Below are 16784 nucleotides of genomic sequence, written 5' to 3' on the forward strand. Positions count from 1 at the left end.
GGAGTTGGTGGAATCCCGTATTTTGACCATATGAGTTCTATCAGTGATCCAGTTTGCAACCCACCTAACAATATATGGGTTGATACACAGCTGGCATGGCCGGCCTTAGGCATAGGCGAACTAGGCGACCGCCTAGGGCGTCATAAAAGCTGACATCGTAAGGGGCGCAAATTGAGTTAACTTAAACTTTACTTCCGTAATTAAAAGCATGATTCACCAACCACTCATGGGCTCGCTTGTTCTACTACAGTTTTCGATTTATAATTTCCTGTACTCTAACAAAACTTGCTTTAATATCCAACGTGAGCACATTTACATGAATGATATAATAAGAAGACATATAAAAAGTCTAAACTTAGACTAATTCCTCTCACTATAAAATACAGGCTTTCCCAAGAAATCTCGCGATATGCGGAATGACTGCAGTTGCCTTGGTAACTCGTGCTCGACGTAAACTATCTGTAAAACTTGCACTCTGAGGGAAGAGGAGTACTTTTTGCCAGGTTATGTAATCCGTAGATTACATAGGGAGTTAAATGACCGTGTTTTATCCTATTCGTAAGCGTAATAGGAGTTAGAATGTATGAATCTCTGCGAAGAAACTGCTATCGAAGAGAAATGAAGAGCGCGAATTACGGCAGATGAATCAGAAGAGACGGCGCAGCATCACCTGAGGCCAGGAGAAGGTTGTATGCAAGGTGTGTAACAACAAGTACCATCATTTTTATACGTTTTGGTGTGCCATCATGTCTGATACCAAGTAATGGTCATGGAGTTTCGCGATTTTTGAAAAGTTAAGAATATTGGTGGTATTAATATACAATATTAGCAATTAATAGCGATGCCACCGTTGGGGGGGGGGCGGCATATAATAGTACAAGTACAGTATAGCGTAGCATAACTAAGGGGGATGCAGCATGGCATAGCTAACTAGCTCCAAAGAACGGAGAGATGAACTGAAAACTGAATTAAAGGAAAACAGCGTATTGTGAATGTAGCTACTGGCTTCATCAAGTTCTAGAATATTTTTAAATATTTGTTGTTGAGGAGTAGTAGTAGTAGTAGTTTTTTTCTTTAGTTTGTACAACATCTTAATGCAAGAAATCTGGATAAAGCCTAAATAATGGAAGGCAAAGGTTAAATACTGCTTTTATAGAGTTAAAACGTTGGTAGAATATCAGAATTTGTGTTAATGTGCATTTTATGAAGGATATGAAGTCTGAAACGCAAATGTATGCATTTAGAGACTTTACTCCTCAGTTATTTGTCAGAAAAAAACAGAAATTTGAAGAAGAACAGATCAAAAATACCAGGAAAAAAATTTCGACAGTTGAGAGGTATAGTTTTTGCAATTTTAGTCTCTTGCAGCACAGTACAGATGACAAATGATTAATATGAGCATAAAATAGTACTTGTATACAGTGTTATATATGATTACAAAACATGCATGTGAAAATAACAGTGAAACAAATGACGCCTGAAACCAGTAAAGCATAAGCAGGAGAGAGGCTTAGGAGGGATTTGGAAACGTAGATGAAGAGGAAGGAAGGAGAGTGAAGGTTAGAAAGGAAAATGGGATGGTGGTGTTTAGCACTATTACCCAGATGCTAGTAGCAGACCTTGCTCTATACCTCTAAACCTCTTAGAGTAAGAAACCTAGACAAAGCCAGAGATAATGGGGAGGGGGTGTGCAAAGGCTAAAAAATAGGGACAATTTTTAAATATTGCTTTTACAAACTTAGAAAGTTGATAGAATAACAGATTTTGCATTGACATACATTTTCTGAATGTATGAATAGTCTGCAACCCATATATATGTAATTATTTTCTGAGTCCATTCCTCAATGATTTGCCAGAAATCACAATTTTATGAGAAACAGATCAGAAATATGAAGCAAAAATCTAGACATTCTGTAAAAATCTGTAAAGTTGAGAGGTATACTTTGCTGATATACAGCTGACAGCATAATTTATGCAGGCCCCCTTATCCCTGTCATATGTATTTTCTGAATATTCATTAGAAAAGTGATTGGTTAACAGAGTAGCTAATCAAAGTCACCATGTATTTAACAATACATTTTGTTGATGAAATTCATATAATGTTAAAGTTCTTTCCTCAAGAATTCTGGACAGAGGAAGAAAATTATAGTTTTTATTTTAATAGTTAATAAATTCTCTTAAAAAGAGCCCAGCAGGATTTGTATCAGCATGTATTGTTCTTCACAAGTACGTATGTCTCTCTAATGTAGCTCGTGGAACATCGAAATTACATTATTGCAAATAGGGATGTTGGCTTTCCCAAAAGGGAATAATTACACATTTTTTTGCATTTAGCTTCAGTCCGTGACTTTGGCACCAATCATTAGTCTGTGTTAATCCTTTTTGTAGTACCACTGGGGGACTCCGTGATTGCACCCAATTTGCAGTCATCGGTGAACTTGGTCAGATACAGGACATCCATGTTTGCCTAGACTTCTGAGAAATAAATTCTGAACAGTAAATGGCTCAGCATGGAACCCTGTGGTACGACACTTTTGCTAGATGTGAATTCACCCACTTTGACAGTATGTGTCCTGTTGGTGAGCCATTTGGCTACCCATCAGTGAAATAAGGGTTTATTCCAATTAATTGAGTTTGTCTATAATACCTATATAATACATGCTCCCCCATGTTTGTGAGCATTATGTATAGAATATTTGAGCCCCTCTTTGGTGTGCTGACTAGCTGTTCCAGGGCATTTGCACTGGCAAGGTCCAAGAACCATGGAGCAAGCAGATTTGTGGTCATGTATTTTCCCCAGTTGATGGTAAGATAATTAAAATTGCCAGTGAGTATGGTGTTGGGCTACATGGTAAGTGATGCCAGTAGGTCCAGGTATGCAGAATCCTTTTCCTGGTTCATTGTGGGGGACCTGTAGCTAGTGAAGATGTGGTAGGGGATTTTGCCTATTGTTAATTGGAGTTGGAGTAGCTTGAGAGAGTCATAGAGGAGACAGGTGCAAGACCATCTGTGGCAAAGCAGTGTGGTCCGTCAACCATGTCCTCCCAGGCTGACAGATATTGGATCCTTACCTTGGACACCAGAAGTTAAGCCAGTTGTTAAAATCAATCATTTTTTGTTGGTATTGTGGCATCCTCTTTGGTGATGGCAAAATGCAGCTCAAAGATAGGCTCATACCTGCCTGAGACACACAATCTAAGAGCTCAGGCATATCTGTATGCATATAGTTCAGTGAGTTATGTCTCAGGTCATGCACACCCACATGGACTATGTCGGAGTTATACTGGTACTTGTGGTAAGTGCTTGAGTGACTTGACTGATCTTGGCACCTGATAAGCAGCTAACTGTAACCTTGTCCTTATCCAGCCTGGTGAGGGGGACATCCATGCGCAGGTTATTTACTTGCAACCAAATGACTGACCAGGAGAAGAATATTTGTTATGAAAGGGAAATGTTTGGATAGCGATTTATTTACAGCTTTTTCTTCAGTGCTGAGAAGAGTTAATTGTGAAGAAACTGTGTGTAGCATTGCTGGCTGGCAACTTGTTTCCTGCCCAGATGTTTAGGGAATGCAGTCCATCAGTTAATGGATCACACCAGTAGTTTGTTCTGTAGCATTTAATAATTATTCATTCACATTTGATTTATTGTTAAACTACTGTTTTAAGCATGAGGCAGATAGAAGTTTTAACATTTCACACAGATGTTTTTTAAAAATGTTTTAAATGTTAGCATTTATATTTTTAACTTGGATGTGCATTATGGTTGTATAGCAAGTAGTATAAAGGCTAAGTGGCCAGGATCACACTTTTGACTGGTCTGTGACAGGGAAGTGAGGTTTAGTGGAGAGAGTGAATTCTTTGGACTGCTGAGCTGGGGTGGGGAACCTAATGCATGTGAAATAAGTGGGCCAGAGTGATATATTTTCTAGGGGGGCATAACAGTGTTATGAAAAAAGAGATCACTAAAAGTATGAGTACATTTCCTTCCTCTTCCTTACAGTTTTCTAGAGGTGGAATCTTGTAATATAGTGATTCATTTCTGTTACATGCTGTGGAAAATAAGTTTAGCTAGTACAGTCATGAGTTAATGGGTTACATGAGACAGCTTGGATTCTGCTGTCACTGGTATATAATTTTATATATTTGTTATGTAGAATGTGTATGCAAAAAGTGTGGTTCAAATATTTATCAGGTACGGTAGTTCAATTTTTGAGGCAGAAAGGACTGTAGAAGAATTTCAAGCGGCAGTATTTAAAACAGTGAATTTTGCTCTAAAGCAGGCTGTTTAAAAAGTTTCCACTTTTCGTGTAGCACATACTATTTTGTTAACAGTTTATTTATTTTGACTAGTAATTGAAAATGTTACTGATATGTATCTGTTTTTTTCCCATTATACATATGAGAGCATAATATAACAGTTCTAGGCAAAATCTACAATTTGGAATTAAAATGCATGTTGACCCCAATCTTCCTGCTCACGTTTCAGGTCTGTTTTAATCGGCAGTAATTGTATGCTGAATGTATGACCAAACTAAGGACACTGCAATGTTTGATTTAGTTTTATGTGCTTTAATACAAACCTTATGCCTTTTACCTGATACCTCAAGTCACTGACAAAGTAGTTGGTAACTTTTATTCTCAGTGTTAGAAATGCTTTGCTGGTCTGCAAAAGTTGCATGCAGTTGGATGGATCTTTTAGTAGCTTTTGACTGAGTTAGCCATACAGTCTTGTATCACACTTGAAATTGGTACTTGCACTTGCTAAATGAAGTGAGACTTAATGAAAAGTGTGTTTAATTTCTGTACGCTATGATTTTGATTCCAGAGTATGGAATTACTGAATTTTCACATGCTGTAACACAGAATACAAAGCAGTCCATCATATGGATGGATGTATAGGTACCGCAGTTTGCTTTCACTTCATCCCCATTTCCTTTCATCAATGGTTAATCCTTTTCAGTGTTTCCTACACTGCTTGGGCACCAGAGGTGTATCTAGAGGTGATTTTTGTTTTAAAACCTTTGTTTACACATGGTCCGACTTGGAATGAGACCAACTTTCAGTTGCCTGGGGAGAAATGCTCCAGATGCATGTCTGACATATAGCTAGAGATAGAGAGGCATTGAGATTTATGTTGGTGTTCTTTTGGGTGCATTCACTGTCAGTATTATGGAACTCTGTATTGCAAGCAGTTATGATATATTCTTTTTAAATGCACCTTGCAAAAAAGTTAATACAGTCTTTCATGACTGTAGAGAAACTCTACACTAGCAACAGATCAAGCAGGTTTATTAAGGAGCATTCAGCCTTCAATTGCAGTCTTAAGGTGTCACAGTAGGACTGTTTTTTCATGCATTTAAACATTGAAAGAACTGGAGTGGGGTGTGTGGGAGTGGCCAATATGTGGGTGTAGTGCAAATAGGGGTGTGGCTTGAACATGGTGTGGGTGGGGCTTAAGGGGTGCCAGAGCAGTACTTCGCCTAGGGTGCCATTTCAGCTAAGGCCGGCCCTGCAGCTGGGTGAGTATATCAATGATACATGAGTGGGGGGATTCTGTCAAAGGCCTTGGCTAAGTCTAGGTAGACCATATGGACAGATTTGCCCTCATCCAGGGCTTTACTGACTGTCTTGAAGAAGTCTACCAAGTTTAACAGGCATAATCTCTCCTTGACAAAAGCAAACTAGGTGGGGATGAGCATTTGGAGGTTACATATATCTTTGTTGATAAGGTCCATGATGATTTGTTCCATGGCATTGCAAATAAGGCTGGTCAGGCTAAGACTAAGGTCTGTAGTTCCCTAGGTCTGTGGACGATAGCTGTTTTCTATTCTTTCGGAATGAAACCGGTGTTTAGGCTGTGATTGAAACGCGTGCCCAATGGTGATGATAATTCCTGGTTTAACCCATGTAGAACACGGCCTGGGATGTTGTCTGGTCCCATAGATCCTGCATTTTTGGCCTTGGAGAGGGCATTTAACACATGCTCCCTGGAGATACTAGGTGAGGGACAGGTGTTAAAGATGCTTTGGGGTATATGTTGCGGGGACAGGGAAGTGAAGTTTTCACTGAACCTGACAGCCAGCAGGTTTTCTATATCTAGAGGTTGTGTATATGTAGTACCATTAACTATGAGTTCAGTGCAAATCTGGGCCTTACCTTTGAGTTTACGGATGTAACTAAAGAAAGTCTTGTGGTTGTTCTTAGTTAGGGAAACTAATTTGGATCCGTAGTTAGCTTTTGAGGACTTCACTATGAGTCTTATTTGCTTGTTTAAGTTGAAGAGGGAGTGTTTCTGGTTTTGAGACCTTTCCTTCTTACTCTTGTTTCACTGCTTAATGGAAAAAATCTTCAAAACTACAGTGGTGCATTTTCAAGGAATGCGAATTTCAGTACATTTTCAATGAGTGTGAGTTTTAGTGCATTTTCCAGAAATGTGACCTTCAAAGGAAGAAAAGGTTACTGTTGTTCATGATAAGTTTGTTCTCAACATGCATCTGTTTTGTTTAGCAAATCGCCATCAGTATTTGTGCTACAGAAGTTTAACCATGATCTGGCTCTGCTCAAGGGTAGCTGTTTTGTCATAAAGGGTGGTATAAGAATTAAGAGCTGTTATCTTCAACTTGCTTATGTTAGCAAATATATCCCTGCATCTAGAAAATGTGGATACTGTTGCATATCTGTTTCTAGTGGTATTACTACTCTTTTCATACAATGAAAAATCAAGTTCAGTTTGTAAAAGGTTCAGTAATTTGTTTTAAGTTACCATTTGGAGGCAAAGCCTGCAAGAGGAAAGCAGTTGTTTTTAATATGTGTATGCTGCCATCTAGTGGTCAATTGGCAGAAAACATAACATGCTTCTTTATTTGTTTATTGGAATTTGCTATTTATACAGTTAGAAATGAAAGGATGATATTAGCTCTCAAATGAACCTCAAACCCAAGACCTCCAGAATACTGTGAGAGTGTCACTACTACTGAACCGACACAAGACACTGGAAAAATATATGATAAGTTTTCCCTTTAGAGTCTTATCATCTCAACAAGGAAACCCCCAGCACAGTGATCAAAATCATATTCACTCACAAATACAGAGAAAGATCTTTGCTGTGGCACTGTTAGAATTACGCATGTGCAAGGATAATACTAGGTCTATTAGTAGTGTCAGAGCAGTAGGCTTTCTCTGTATTTGTATGTGTGTGTTTGAAGTCTTATTATTCATGCAGTGTTCATTCTAAAGCATGTAGACTCCATTGATTTACATTTTAGTGTGTTTTTGCTTGGCTCATAGAATGTTCTGCAATGACAATGAAAAACACATCTGAAACAGATGAAGTACAAACTATTTGCCTTCATCTTTGTAGCAATACACAGAAGTGTGTGTGTGTGTGTGTGTGTGTGTGTGTGTGTGTGTGTGTGTGTGTGTGTATGTATATATGTGTGTATGTATATGTATATATATATATATATATATATATATATATATATATATATATATATATAGATAGATAGATAAATATATGTGTGTGTGTGTGTGTGTGTGTGTGTGTGTGTGTGGGTGTGTGTATTTTATGTGTATTTACTTTGAAACAACAGAAAACAAATTCATGGTCTCTGCGTATGCTATAGAATTCAGTACTTAAATATAAAACACAAAGCTTTTGGATAAAATAATCCTACATCAGTGTAAAAGCATTTAAAAAACAAACACTCCATTAAGTAGTGCTTTCAAACAGTCATGAGACACAACCCAACCTATCATGACAGCCCCTTAATTAAACAACTAATTACTTTATAAACACAGTGTATCTATTTCCAAAGAAAAATACAGTGCAAGGATATTTAATTTTAAACAAGATTGTTTATATTTTAGCACAAATTTTTGCTTATTGTGATATTAATTCCAGGCAGATTATCAGCTTGTAGTCTGATAATCCATTTATATTCACTTAGTTCCAGCTTATTATCCTAGTCGTCACCTCTGGAGCTTAGGGAATCTACCTCAATCACTCTAAACTTAAAGTCGCGCTCAGAGCCACTATCCAGTATGTGTTTCACTAATGCTTTAATTTGAATGCCCATACATATCTCAGAATGATGTTCCATCATTTGTTACTTTAAATTTCTCTTGGATTTGCCAATATAAAAACCTTTACATTTTTTGCATGTAGCAAGATAAACAATATCTGTTGTATTGCATATCGCTGAACATTTAAAAGTATATTCCCTCCTGTTCTAGGATGCATAAAATATTCTGTGTGCATATAGTATCACAGCAACAGCAGTTGTAACAAGGCAAAGTTCAATATTTTCTTCTGAAATTTCTCCTAACATCAAACTTCATATCTTTATAACATAAACAATGTTTTAAACTGGAACAGTATCTTTAAGCAAGCTTGGTCGTTCCCCAATAAATCATCTGAGCTCAGGCATAGCTTTTAAAATGTCCTGATTATTCACTATTATATTTTTAACTGCCCAGTGCACCTATTATAGGTAGTTAAATAGTGCATAGTTTTCTGTGCATCATTACTATGACGACTCATGCTATATAAACTTTCCTGAAAGAAATAAGGCTTTATAGTATGATTCATTTCTTATAATGTCTCATCCCTATTTTTTTGTAATAAATCATAATCACATTCCCTTTCGCTCTATGACCCTTTCATTCATTTTTTAACACATCCTGCAGTATCTGTGTTCAACCTATTGGGTCATGAGTATTGACTCTTCACAATGCTTTTCAATGTATACTTAGCATGCATACTATGATTATGCAAACATCTATTTTCCTGGACTTCTCTTCAATGAATACTTGTATTACTTGCCACACCATCAAAACGTATGTTAACATGTAAATAATTAATCACATTTGCTGAACAATTCATCTTAAAATTTAAGAATTCTGTTCAGTTATTCAAGAATTCTATAAAGTCAGTAAGTTCCTCAGGATTACCTTCCCAGATAAAAACACATCATCCACAAATCTTTTGAAGAATGGAATCTTCCTTGTTCTGGCCCATTTAAACATATTGCTCTTCCTATTTACTCAGTGTAAGGTTGGCATATGTTTTGGCGATGGGAGTACCCATCACCACACCTGCTATTTGGTGGTACAACTGCTCTTTAAAAATAAATATATTATTCAATAAAAGTAGCTCTAAATGCTCACAAATTGTTTCTATTTTTCTGTTTGGTAACAGTTTATACTGATCTAGTAACTCTCCAATAGCTTCAATTCCATACTGATTCAGAATTACAGTAAACAATTATGTAATGTCCAGAGCTGCAAAATAAAACTCACTAAATGTCTTATATTTATACCACTCCTGAAGTTATATCAGAAAATGACCAGAGTCTTTGATGTAACTTTTCACATAAGTAAGAAACTTAGTATATCCTAAAGATATAGAGAAATTGTCTCCATCACCCATCCCCTGCCTAAGACAATAAGTCAGGTATCTTCGGGAGCCTGTACAATGCTGGAGTCACTGGACATGGTATATTAAAACAATTAAATATCACTTTGGAAATGTCATTCATTGTCTGCAGTTCATAGATACACATATTAATATTAATAGTACATTTCTTAACATCCGAGGATAAAACTTTCTTAGAAGTATTCTCATCAGATAGAAATCATTAATTCATGACAAATAGTCATCCTTATTCATAACTACTCTTGATCCACCCTTGTCTGCTTGCTTTATAATAAAATCAGATATTTTGTAAATTAATTAAAGTTTCCTGTTCATCTTTACTTAGTTAAATTATAAAATTTCATCCTATCTTTCTTTTCATACAACTCATATATCTGTTGTTCACAGATAGCATGAAAAAAAAATTATAACAGTGGTGCTTATTGGTACAAATTTAGTAGAAGTTCTACATACCTGCAAATGTGATGGTGTTAAGTCTTTAAAAATTAACGTCAAATTCAAATTCCTAGTGAATGCTTTCAAGTCAGTAAGTACATCTACAACAGTATCTGAATTTGATGGTACAAATCTTATTCCCTTCCTTAGCAAGGAAATATCAGACGATGAGAGTTCCAGGCTTGACAAATTTATCACTGGGCAGCTATTCATTGACTGTGATGGTTAGACCAAGTTCTCATCTGTGAACTGCTATAACCTCCTTTTCCTCCTGGTCTTCTTTGTGGATGACCTCTTGAGACATCTCAACCCAGTCTTACCACTTTCTCAAGCAGATTGGGATGGTATTGGATTTATGGATGGTTACCCATAAATTTTACTCTGGGGTTTACCTGCTTTTCCTTTCTTGAATGGTGGCGGTAGGGAGGTACAGCATGAGTTTGGGTATTGGCAAGGGGTAAATGATGTTGTATGTCCTATGATCTTGTAAGGTAAAATTACTAGTGTGTCTCCTGTCAGACACTGGAAAGTCTCCTTAGTGAGGTTGCTTACTTCTGCACAGACTTCTATGCAGCCTGTGTGATTCCATGTGATAATATCACACATCTACAAACTTTTGTGTGACAGCTCTGCCAATGAAGTAGTGGTCAGCTATGTCCTAGCCATGAAGGTGATGGTAGCTCAGCCACTGAGTGACCCACCTTTGACTGATCATTTTCACACAGCATTGTGATTACTGGCTGCAAGAGAGACCACTAAGACACTGTTCAGCTGGTATAAATACCATTCCTAGTACTTGAATGTAGAAATGTATCCTGTTTACCAGTAAATCATTATGCAAAGAATAGATGACTACCACACCTCACCGATTTCTGAATCGCACAGCCATGTTTGATGTTGAATTTGAATACAAGATGGCTCTCATGTTTATAATATCTCTCATTTGCATGTCATTGCACAGGTGTTTACCTACAGTGTACACTATGTTATTTTCTTGGTAGCTGTGTTCTGCAACATCTTTCTTCATCATCCTTTACCTACGCTTCCCTTTTCTGCATGCTGTTTCACCTAATGTAGCATGCTAATTATTTCTGAATACTGAATCCTGGCATCATTCCAGGTAGCTTTCTACATGACATCAAAATAACCTGGTTAAACCTTTACTTGTTATATACCTACTATATTTGTAGTACTTATATTTACATCATTGGATCAAGCTACAGTAGTCCCTATTCTTAAAAGTTGCATCTCTTCAAACACAGTTAGTAAACAAGAGACCCTGGTATTCATAGGTTTTAAAATTATACAAATATGAGTCTCCCAGAGAAAGATAATAGGGACCTATTACTCCCTGACCTTCAGAAAAATGGGATAATTGAAACTAGATTGTGTGTTTTAAACTTGCAGCCTTATATTTTTAATTCCATAGCACTCCATAAAGGTCTTTATGTCCATACAGCATATACTGATTCGGCTAAGACCTTCAAAATAAGAAGCTTTTTTTTATTTTTGACTGTGGGCTGGCAAATATTTATTGGTGTCTCAGTACTCTCTGCTGTGTTATTTGGGGCATTTTTCTGACTTCAAGGTAGGAAAGGAACAGTCAGTCTCTAATAATACAGATTACTGAAAATCTGACAAATCTATTTAATGCAATGTATATGGGTCTTGTACAATAAGGATAATGACATGTATAGCTGGTGTGAGTGTAGAAAACCCCTGAATACCAAAGGAAATCACAAACAAGTTATACCAGGCATACTTCTCAACTTCCATGCTCAAGAATCTGGAACAAAGCTTAAAATAATGAGGGACAAAGACACAAATTCATGGACAATTTTTAAATATTACTGTAATTCTCTTAGAATGCTAATATAACAAAGGTTTTGGACCAGCATTCATTTTCTGAAGAATAAGAAATATGAAATTCTAATGTCGTGTGTTATTGACTATCTATAATCCTCAATGATTTAACAGAAAATCAAAAGAAAATTATGAGGGCAGGACAAAAATATGAAATAAAATCAAGGAAGTTGTAAAATATCAGGGACAGCTGAAAGGTATGTGTCTAAGGCTGATCTTATGTTGGATAAAAGAACATGATGATCCTTAAAGAAAGCTTGCAGACAATATATACAAATAAGGTAGTCCACAAGCCTTCATGTATGTGTGCACGCATGTGTGTGTGTGTGTGCGTGTGTGTGTGTGTGTGTGTGTGTGTGTGTGTGTGTGTGTGTGTGTGTGTGTGTGTGTGTGTGTGTGTGTGTGTGTGTGTGTGTGTGTGTGTGTGTGTGTGTGTGTGTGTGTGTGTGTGTGTAGAATACAGATCTGGGATTCCACTACCCTTTCTGCCACCTGCTGTCCTGCATGAAGGGGGATGGTAGAATTGGTATTGCAGTCGATAAAAATGTTTTGGACCTTGACAATAGTTTCAGGTGTGGGCATGTAGAAATTAGCTGACATCCCTAGTATGATAATCTCTAAAATCTCTAATATGTTTGCATGTGTTTGCATAACTAATAAACATATTTAAGCATGTGGAAGGTTTGTGGCCTGCACTGTGGTGGCAGGGCAGGTATCTTACATCCTTCTAAGTTGGGAACTGCTGATTGAGGGCTCAGTGTCTGTTATTCTAAAAGTGTATTAGTTCTGGTTTAAGCACTTGGGCTTCAGGCCAGTTATTTTACATTAAGAAGGTTCGTGGTCTGCACTCTTGTGGGAGGAGAGGCTGGACTCTGCCCTTCTGAGCTGGGAATTTCTGGTTAAAGGCTTATAGTGCCTGCATATTTGAACTGTTTCTTACTAAATTGGTACACCTTGTTTGCTGTAGCATAGACTAGATCCAGGCCTGCTGAATCTAGCTTTGTTTGTATAACTTGAGCACTAATCCAGGCATTCTTTAAAGTATTCAATTGTATTTATTACTGCTTGGTAGTAACTTGATTAAAGAGTCGCTATCATTCTAAGTCTTTTGGATTAAGCACTTGGGCTCAGACCAGTTGTTTTACATTAGGAAGGTTTGTGGCCTGCACTGTGGTGGCAGGACAGGTAGCTTACATCCTTCTAAGTTGGGAACTGCTGATTGAGGGCTCAGTGTCTGTTATTCTAAAAGTGTATTAGTTCTGGTTTAAGCACTTGGGCTTCAGGCCAGTTATTTTACATTAAGAAGGTTCGTGGTCTGCACTCTTGTGGGAGGAGAGGCTGGACTCTGCCCTTCTGAGCTGGGAATTTCTAGTTAAAGGCTTATAGTGCCTGCATATTTGAACTGTTTCTTACTGAAATTGGTGCACCTTGTTTGCTGTAGCATAGACTAGATCCAGGCCTGCTGAATCTAGCTTTGTTTGTATGCTTGTTTGCTTGTTATTTCCCTGAAAGGCTAATTCCACTTAAAACACAGCTTTTCAGCGCTTCTGTGGATCCCTAGTGACATCTGCATTGCTTACTGTACTTATTTCCTTGTTTCACTTGAAAAAAAGTTACTGTTTGTCATTTTTGCATTTAAGTTGTGTGTAACACATTACATTTAAGTTACCTGGCACTTGCTCACTAAAGCAATTATATAAGTCAGCACTAAAAAATTAAAAGCACTACACCCTCACAAACTCCCCTTGAGTACCTTCTTCCCCATTGGCCCTTTTTTTTCAATTATAAAGGAATTCCCAATACTATTCTAGCATGTCCAAAGGTCAGTTGTCAATCTCCTCTCCTATCCAGCTGGTGAATCTGGGAATCTTGATGCAATGTTACAACTGCCTCATGTACACAGACAACCCTCTCCTCCTCCCAACAAATTCCAACACATGTGAGAGATGCAACCATATAGCCAAACTGGAGGCTAAGCTCTCTCAACACAGTACTGGCGAAACCTGTCAGGAAGAGAAGGAAACCACACTCACTACAATTCCAGTCTCACATAGACCTTCCATGACAGCAAACCAAACACATAAACACACAAAAACATACTCGGATGCTCTAAATAAAAATCTGCCTAAGCAGAAGAGACCTCCAAAGCAGACACCCAAGCAACCGCTACCCCAAAACAAAACACATGCAACACATAGCTCACAAAGCCAGTGTGCCAAACAGTCACAGCCCTTAAGGCTAAACAACACACCTGATACACTTGTAATAGGTGACTCTATCGTCAGGCACACTGACGTCCCACCCACCAGGCTGAACAAGGAGAAGGTCACGGTGAGCTGCCTGTCGGGCGCTAGGATCTGCCACATAACACAAGCACTCAGGTCACTCCAAGGCAAGTACAAACATGACTCAGTCATTGTCAATGCTGGTGTGAATGACCTGAGACGTACCTCCCTGGACTACATGAAAAGAGACATAGAGGAGCTCTCTGAGCATGTGGCCCAGGCCGGTATGACCCTGACCTTGAGTAGCATCTTACCCTCACCAAGAATGATGCCACAATATGAAGACAAGATGATCAATTTCAACAATTGGCTTAAGTATTGGTGTCATTCAAAGGGGATCCAATGCCTGTCGGCCTGGGATGACATGCTCGACAAGCCACGATGCTTCGTTAGGGACGGCTTGCACCTGTCACCCCAGGGCTTTCGGATATTGGCAAAGGCTCTTGCTACCCCCATAGTGCCTTTTTTAGGCAAGGCTCAAAAGACAAACCCACCTCCATAGGTATCACAAGGGATAAGAAACTAAGAGTAATGCTACTCAATGCCAGAAGTCTAAACCTCAAGATGCATGCACTCGTAACTCTCCTTAGCATGGAGAACATCGATATCTGTGCAGTAACAGAAACCTGGTTCAAGGTTCCCGAGAGCACCCCAGCACTACCAGGTTATACCTCATACCATGCTTTTCAGCCCCAAAACTTGGACAGAACCAGAAAAGAAGGGGGGGTATCAATATTCGCCAAAGATACCCACACCTCCAGGTTGGTGGCACAGCACGAAGCATTAAAGACTATCCATGTGCAACTAACAGTGGGTAAAACTGCCTTCCAGTTTATAGACTGCTACAGACCACCCTCCCAAACCCAGGAACCCCACTCGGCCTTCCTGAGAACACTGGAAAATATGAAGATCTCTCCAAACACCATTATATTGGGTGACTTCAACTACCCAAACATAGACTGGGAGCATTACTCTAGCTCCAACATCCTAGCCCAAAGGTTCCTAGAATTTATAAACTCAAATGCTATGGAACAACTTATTACCAGTCCCACAAGAGGGGAAAACATACTGGACCTGATCATCACCAACATGGGGACTCTATGCTCCAGATCAGAAGTGTATCCCTCACTGGTAAGATCAGACCATAAACTAATCTCACTGGATATTCACATCCCGACCCCACCCCCTGCCCAGAAAACCACAGTGAAAAACTTCTCTAAAGCAAATTTCACACTCCTGAAAACCGAGGTGGAATCCTTCAAAGCCCCCGGGCCTGTGGAAAATATGGCCCAGACCGCATAATCCTTTATAAATGCATTCTATGAACACCTTCAGGAATGTATGGATTATGCAATCCCAAATAAAACCAAGACCCAATCCTCCAAAGGCAGACGTCCTGTCTGGTGGACCCCAGCCATAAACAAACTATACAATAGAAGGAGGAAGCTACTACATGATAGAGCAAAATCCTAAAAAGGGAAGGCATCTCTGATCAGTGTTAGCAAAAAACTTCAGGTACTCATAAAATCGTCTAAGGCCAGCTTCGAGAGAAAAATTGCACAGGACACTAAGGATAATCACAAGTCTTTCTTTAGTTATGTTAGGAACCTGGGTGGGAATTCCCAGATATGCTCAGAATTAGTCCAAAATGACAAAAAATACACCGAACCCACAGACATTGCCAACATCTTAGCTGACAGGTTCAGCGCAAACTTCTCCGCCCTCCCCACCAAAAGGGCAAATATATATCCCAGGAGAGTGCTGTTCCCCTGACATCTCAGATGCTCAGGTAAGAGCCGCCCTCTCCAAAGCAAAAAACACAGCATCAATGGGACCAGACTGTGTCCCGGGCTGCGTCCTACATGAACTCCAAGAAGAGCTAAACCCAACATAACATAAAACTACTGTTCAATCTCAGCCTTACCACAGGTTATGTACCCAAAGAGTGGCGTACAGCAACAGTGGTCCCTCTCCACAAAGGTGGTACGTCAACGGATCCTGGAAACTATCACCCCATAAGCCTGACTAGCGTGGTCTGCAAAGCTATGGAAAGGATCATCATGGACCTCATAAAAAAAAAAGATAGTGGGGACCTACAGACACTGGATCCTACCCAGTTTGGCTTTGTTAAGGGCAGATCCTGCCTCTTAAACCTGGTCAATTTCTTTGAAACAGTCACCAAGGCCATTGACGAGGGGAAGGTGGTCCACACAGCCTACCTGGACCTCGCAAAAGCCTTCGATACAATACCCCACTCGGGCATTATAGATAAGCTCACCAGCTTAAATATAAACCCTTATGTCACTAGATGGCTCAAGGACAGAACCCACATGGTTAGAATTGCTGGAGCCATGTCAGACTCCAAACCAGTTACAAGTGGCGTCCCACAAGGCTCAGTCCTGGGACCTCTCCTGTTCGGTATATATTTCTCGGAGGTATAGGCCAACACGGAAGGACTGTGGCTGACCAGGTTTGCAGATGACTGCAAACTGGGCGCTATAATCGACTCTCCAGCTGACACAAGCATCCTCCAAAAGGGCCTCATAGAAACAGACAACTGGTGCCAGAGCCATGGCCTCAAGCTAAATGCCAAAAAGTCTATAGTCATCCCCTTTGGCAAAAACAAAGTGCCCACAAATTACCACATAGGTGGTAATTCATTAAGTACGGAAGAAGTAATTAGGGACCTGGGGACCCAAGTTGATTGCAATCTCTCATTTGACAACCACGTGGCCAAAGTGGTTAGAAAAACATTTTATATAG

This window comes from Protopterus annectens, chromosome 8.part0 (genome assembly GCF_019279795.1).
Source record: "Protopterus annectens isolate FY-2018-M chromosome 8.part0, PAN1.0, whole genome shotgun sequence".
Taxonomy (NCBI): domain Eukaryota; kingdom Metazoa; phylum Chordata; order Ceratodontiformes; family Protopteridae; genus Protopterus; species Protopterus annectens.